This window comes from Camponotus floridanus, unplaced genomic scaffold, assembly GCF_003227725.1.
Source record: "Camponotus floridanus strain SB8 unplaced genomic scaffold, Cflo_v7.5 scaffold39, whole genome shotgun sequence".
In the NCBI taxonomy this organism is placed as follows: Eukaryota; Metazoa; Arthropoda; class Insecta; order Hymenoptera; family Formicidae; genus Camponotus; species Camponotus floridanus.
The window spans coordinates 831,339-839,217 of NW_020229536.1; positions in this window are offsets into that span (position 1 = coordinate 831,339).

Genomic DNA, 7,879 nt, shown 5'->3' on the forward strand with positions numbered 1-7,879 from the left:
TAATGTATTTGAAATAAGACAAAGTTGTTGAATTTTTGAGATAATTAGATACGGTTTGTAAAATTCGTTATTGTCAAAAGAGGCATTATTGTTATTTAGAAATTCTGATTCCGCTTTCCAGCCTGAAAAATATATTGCGAGTATTGAGTAATATTCCTGTGCCTTGCGATATTTAGCACAGCTGGCGCAACGATCGAGCCCTGACGCTTTATGGCGGGCGGTATTCAACAGGCTGATATTTATAGACTGCGGCGGAGTTTTCTGCAAACCTTTGCAAGCGTCAAAATCTAGTTGTTACGTTTATCCCAACGTTTGTCCGATGATCATCGAATTTGTTTTGAGATGAATGCGTAATGATACGATCGACCACGAAAACGGCAACGGTATTTTCTTTTTCGGGCAGCGAGACGGCGAATATCACGTCGACAGAAACTCACGGAAGTAAAATTACGGAAATTACGGATATTCTAATGTAAGACCGTGAACAGCTGCTGCTCGCCCGGTTGCTCCAAGTCTCGTCGTTGTTTCTCAGTTTAACGCGTGCTATTCCGTTTTCATGTCATGTTTTTTCGATACGTCGTCGGAGCAAACCGAGAGCCGGGAGCGATAATCGCAACAATGTCAACGGTGCCAACTATCATCATTATCTGCGTATCGTTTTCCGTTTGGAAAAGTTGAAGAAAAAAGAAAGGAATTTTTCCCGCATCTTCCTGGTGGCAAACGATGATGCTTCGAAATGGATCGGATAAATATCATTCGGTCTATAGATAGTTGCAAGTGCGAGGACATTGTATAAATGCGTTGTACGGAATATTTTCTCGCTGAATATGTGATCTCCGTTTGATAATTGAAGTCGTAAGAGCAGATTCACCTTGGTGAATAATGAATGTTCAGTCGCTCCGAAAATTTTTGTGTTCTCCAAATTTTTTCAACATTATGGTGATTTTTATATAATTCTCACATTAATAACAAATATGTGAAAATTGTGCATATCCTTCTTCTTTTTTTAATAAGCAAATTGATATTCTTTGCATTTGTTTTTGAGTAATATATGTAATTAAAGGCATTTATACTTTTTGTAGGGAAAATTTTCGGCATAAAATTGTATTAAATATAATACAAATAAATATATGCTATGAAAACAAAGATACAAAGTGCGGTTCTAGCGAGCACGAATAATGCTAACGACGCTTAATGATTAATCTTTAAAAAATATGCATTAATAATTAAATATTGATAAATCTTCGAGTTCCAGGAAAACATGAAAAACGCAAGTTTTGAAATTTTTCGCTCATTTCTAATTTTTGTGAAAATATAACATTGTACGCGCGATTGATTCTTATTCATTTAGTGTAAATGGAAGAGGATGCAACAAACTAATAGCCGAAAACACATATTTCTCGTAATGCAGTGCATTTCATACGCAAGTGATACGCGTTTTATTTGAATGTCAACATTTCGCTCTCAATATCGCGTGAATTCGATTGCGCGATTATTTTTGGAATATAAGAATGAATCGGTATGCTGAATTGCGAAACCACCGGATATTTATATTGAATCTTTAGTATCGAATTTTTTCGTGTCTGTTCAGCCGTTTCAACACGTTAAATTCGAGCATCAAAATGCACGAGACTTGGGTACGATTCAATAACGCGCAAGTATATGAATCATGGATTATGAATTAAAACACGATGATACTGTCGATGTGAAGTATAAAGTGAAGTTAAACTGGGTTGTTGGTGAAGCCGTGGAAGATGATGTTCACCGGTGGCTCGCATGCGAAGAGGAAGAATGCCGGTAGCGGCAGATTTGGAAATTCCGGAAGGAAGTCCTCCGTGGATCATCGAAATCCACCGATACGGAGTGCAGGTGCCGAAGGATATACGTATAGGTGAGCTATTCGGTACGTAAATACCTATTAGGATTAAGATGCACACAATTCACAGTGCAGTAAGAGAACAAAATAAAAAGGTTGTACAGAGAAAAGAGAGAAAAAGAGCAGAGAAAGAAAAGAAGAAAAAAGAAAAAGAGAAAAGAGTTATATTTCCAAATTTTAATAACTCTAAAATATATATATATATATATATATATATATATATATATATATATATAATTTGTTTTTAATTATTTTAAGTATTTTTATTATATTTATTATTTATTTTATTATTATACAGAGTGAGTTATTATTTATTTTATTATTATACAAGTGAGCATGTATAAGAGAGATATGCAGATTTGTACAAGAATTGATTATTTTAAATTAGTAAGATGTGAGATAATGACCTTTAAAGTTAGAGATGATTTTTAAAGTTAATTAAATATCTTAAAATAAAAGATCTATATTTTCAAATATTCTCTTAATGCAGACTCAAATGACAAAGTTATGTCTCCTGTCAAATCAGCGACTCGTAGAAAGCAGACTGTGTATTTTTTTTAAATTGAAACGAAATTAATTTCCTGAATATCCTGCGTATATATAATAAACAAATACTAGAATGACTATCCAACTCTTAATTCTTAAGTTATTTACAATTAATGGAAAAAAGTCTGACGGTTGGAATTAGTCGAAATTTATCAATTACAAGTCAATCGCTTTTACATGGAGCTTAATGATATAAAAATGATGAGAAAAGCAACGAAACTTTTGAACCTTTCTATTAATTTTATCAATTTTAGATTAGTTTTATTAGATTTCTTCTTGACTATTATTTAATAAAGTATCATATGAATTAGATCTAAACTAGATATGACTATAAATGGATTCGCGGAGACTTATAACGTTAATAGCTTAAATTAGCGTACATCAAGATGTATTACATAAAAGTCTTATGATCGGATTTACGCACAAATCTTATAAATATGGACTGGCAATTACTATAGTTTCTGCATTAAAAGAATGTTCGGAAGATATTAGACATACCATACATATTACATACTTTTTTTTTTCTAAGTGTCCGGAAGTGATATACACATAATACACATACACATACATACAATTGCACATACTATCTCCACACATAAGTTATATATACTCCATATCTATGATATACATCAATCAAAATATACATCAATCAAAATATGTTCAATGTACAATATAAGCATGTGTAAAACATATTTCCGAATATTTGAGAGAGAGAGAAGAAAAGAAGTAGTGTTTCCTCCGTACGTAATTCGCTTATATATTGCCAGTTCACATATATAAGATCTATAAATTTACACCTTGCGCAAGTATACATGTCTATGTTAGTGTGCATATATGTGTACGCGCATGTGTATGTGTACGTATGATGAAAAAAATGTATAAAAGTTGGCGGTCATTTTCAACATCTGATAAAGTAAATTCAATTGATAAATTTATTGAAAATGTTATCTCATTGATTTAATCAATATATATACATTTGCATACACAATACCATTTATATTTTCATACACACACATATACACACACTTGTTATAAAGTGTAAATCTGACTATGCAATCTCAGCTATGTAATGTACATTTTAGTTTATGCTATACATATACATAGATATAATGCCGGCAGTATCTAAACTTTGAATATTTACAATTCAGAGAAACTTGATCAAAAGAGGATTTAACTATTTTGGAAACATTTCGACATCAACAATCAGAATGGATAAGAATAAATAAGGTGTTATTTAAAAAACTTAAAATGACTGTGATATAACTTTAATATGGTTATCTAAAATATAATTAAAATAAAAACTGTATCTTATTTCTCTTTAAAACAATTTTTGTCGAAAATATTTCTTGAATTTTACATATTTCTTTCATATTTGAATGTCAACTAAAATATAAATCTGTCTGTATATCGGTATGCATAGATTTGCATTTTGTATAATAATAAGTCATATTTAAAAAAATACTCTTTATTTTTCTTATCTTTTTAAATTTTTATTTCATGTTTAAAAATTTAATTTATTTAATTTATAATTTCTTTATTATTTAATTTATAAGTTTAATTTGTAGTTTTTTTATTCTATAAAATAAGACTTATGTAATTAAAATAACTTATAATTATTTTAAATATATATAAAATAAAGAACTTAAAATAATTATGTAGATTTAATCGTTAGACAAAATATAGATTAATATAATTTGTATTTTAAGTTTTTTATTTTATATACAAAATTATTAATATTAATTAAATAAATTTTATTTTGGTAACATTCTCTAAACCACTTATAAAATAAATTAAATTTTCAAAAATATGATATAAAATATGATATAAAATAAAAATAATAAGAGAAAGAATAATATATTTTTGCACAATTTTAAAAGACAAATGTATTTATTTATAAAATATTTTAATTATCTTATAGTGTATTAATATATATAATAAAATTTACGAATAATAACTGCTCTGTACCTATCTTTCTTATAATAATAAAATAGAGCTCATCATATATGTCTTGAATTGTTGAACGCATATAATTGATCGGAAATGTTTGGATAAATCAAAATAAAAATTTTTTGTCTTGATTCAGTAATTAAACATTTCCAGCACTTGTAACGTTAATATGAATAAACATATACACCAAGCATTTCATTCAGCAAATGAAATCGAAAGTTGGCAGCTTACGAGAGAAATAGTTGTTTTGTATATAAGTGTAGTCATTTTTTTCTCCCTTTTTATTTATTCTCTATCCATCACACTTTCTAATCTAACAATAAGCATAATTAGCACTACAAATGTAGTAATTTGTAGCTATCATATTTTTTTTACTTTAATATGTTCTTTAAAAAATCTGCCTAATAGATTCCAGTTTCGCAATTCATCACTTGTATAATGTATATGACGTTGATGACAATGCAGACATATTGTTATAAGATTTATAACATGATAAATCTCTACAAATCAATTATTTCATTGTCAGTTATAAACTGTTAACTTCCGACTTCATATGCTACTATATAGAAAATATAGGAGTACTTAATCTATATATATACATATATATTTCGTTGGTCGCTTTAAATAGTTGGCGTCGAAAGGAGTTCAATGACTTATAACAATATGAATTTCAAATCATTTTGAACATGGAAAATTACATATATTCAAAAAAAGCAAATAGGTAAAAGAAAGTCTTTCAAAAAAATTTATTTTAAGACTTTGGTAGAAATACAATATTTTGCGGAAATTATGAAATCTTATACTGAAATATTATTTCGTATACTAAATCGTATATTAAATAATAATTGTGAACTAAATTGTCACTCAAAATTAATTGATTCTTTTTAATGTTCTTATTAAAATTTTAACAAAAATTTACAAAAATTTGTCAAAAATTGATTTATTTAACAAATTTCAGTAAAAAATATATTTATTTAATAAATTTTATAAAAGCCATACTATAGAATAATTTAATTAAAAGATTATAATATTATAAATCTATCATACAATCTATTGTAAGATTGAGCTATTAAGATATTCACTTTTTGAAAAATTGCAACAAAACATTCAATATGCAAACACATCAATATTATGATATAATATATATATATATATATATACATGTATAATGTGATTGATTGAAATATAGTTTGATAGCCACATTTGATACATATAAAAGATTAGAGGATTAGAAGGTAAGCAATCAATTTATTAAATAATATGTTTAATTAGTAATATTAATTTTTCTTATGTATATTTAATATTATATAATATAATGTTATAAAAATATAAATAATTAATAATAATTATAAACTTTATATATATGTTACTATATATAATTATATAAATAATAATAATTAATCTTATTTTCAGATTTAAAAATAAAATAAAAGAAATCGAATGAAAAATAGAAAAATATGTAGATACATATATTGTATTCTACATTGTATTTTCTTTTTCAATAAAAAATTCTGTACAACGCAACATGTAGAAGTAATTAATTCAATTTTTTCTAAAAAAAGGAATAGTATTTTAAAAAACATGAAATCTGTTTTTTCATAATAAATTGGGACTCTAATTGCACCCTAATTTTATATATAACTACATATATTAAATACGTTAATATAGATATATTAATATATTAAATACGTTAATATAGATATATTAATATATAAATGTATATACATTTTATAAGAGTATAGATATTAAATATATTAAATATGATTGATATAATCAATTTTTGTATAAAACTTGATTTTTTAAGCTTAATCCTTTTTTTATAATAGAAAATAATGGAAAATAACGATCATATATGATCGAATAATATTGCAATCATCTATTTGATATATATATATATATATATATATATATATATATATATATATAAATACACCTAAATGCACGTGAAATTAAATGAGTCAAATAATTTTAGAACAAGAATACCGACGCTTCTGAATTCTACAACGAATTCTGAATTATCACCGACAACCTCGACGCAAGGCAGGACTTATGTTTATAGAACCAGAGTTCCTCGAAGGGATCCTGCGGATATAACGACACCCGTGTCCTCTCCGCTGCGAGAGAACGTTGGACGTGCTATCACAAAGAGAAGAGGGGCTGGTAAACATAATAAAGTACATGTTGTACGAGGTCACAAACTCGTAGCTAAATTCTTTCGACAACCGACATTTTGCACCTTTTGTAAAGATTTTTTATGGTAATTCCTCACTTTATATTGTATATAGACATTTTAATTTTTATAATAATTTTCATTTCTATGTATTTTTCGCTTTTTATTTCGCGCAAGTATATGTTCAAAATTTTCTGTAGTTTTAAATTGTATAATATACATTTTACATCATATATTTTATATCATATATATTATATATATATATATATATATTATATATATATATATATTATTTTATATCATATATATTATATATATATTATATATTTTATGTTAAGACAGTGAAGCATTTTTTAATTATTTATTTTTTATTCCAGGGGTTTCGGTAAACAAGGATATCAATGTCAAGGTAAACTTTTTTATTCTTTATTTAGCAAAGTTTATTAATTTAGTGAATTTATAAAATAATTTTTTTTTTCGTTACAGCGTGTCAAACTGCAGTACACAAGAAATGTCATGATAAATTATTAACTAAATGTCCGGAGAGTGGAAGAGAATCGGAAAATACAATAGTGAGTATTAGATGCTTGCAATGAAAAAATAAATATTATATAAAAGTGAACAGAATTTATATAAATAAAATGGTAATATTATTTCATTTCTATAAATGAATTTATAGAAATAAATGGAATAATATAAATATAAATGGAATAATATAAATATGAAATAATATTACTTGAGATAATTATTTATATATTATAATCTAAATGTAGTTTGTAATTGTTCAAAATTTTACATTCTTATACTTCAAAATTATTATTTGGAAAAAATTGCAAATATTTTTATTATATAATTTTAGGAGAGTTTTTCTGTTGTGGTATTTTAAATAGCGCTTTTGGAACATTTTATATATCTAAATTACATGTTTGTGTGCTATTATAGTATTTGAGGGAACGTTTCAAGATAGATGTGCCTCATAGATTTCGACTTCACACTTTTATGTCACCGACTTTCTGTGATCATTGTGGCTCAATGATGTATGGATTGTTTCGACAGGGTTTAAAATGCGACGGTAAGAGTACGAGGCTTATTAAAAATATATCTTTAACAATGTAAATTATATAATTAAAAGAGATTTTAGTGCATCTTGACTGGTTTAAATTATTCTATTTGCGTATTGATTGACGTGAATTAATCCGATATATATGACGTACGCATAATATTTTATTTAATTAATATGTATGCAGAAATATCATAACACAATCGCATTTTTATAATTTAGCATGTATAAACATGCTTCTTTTGCTTTGCATAAATACATACACACAGACACACACACA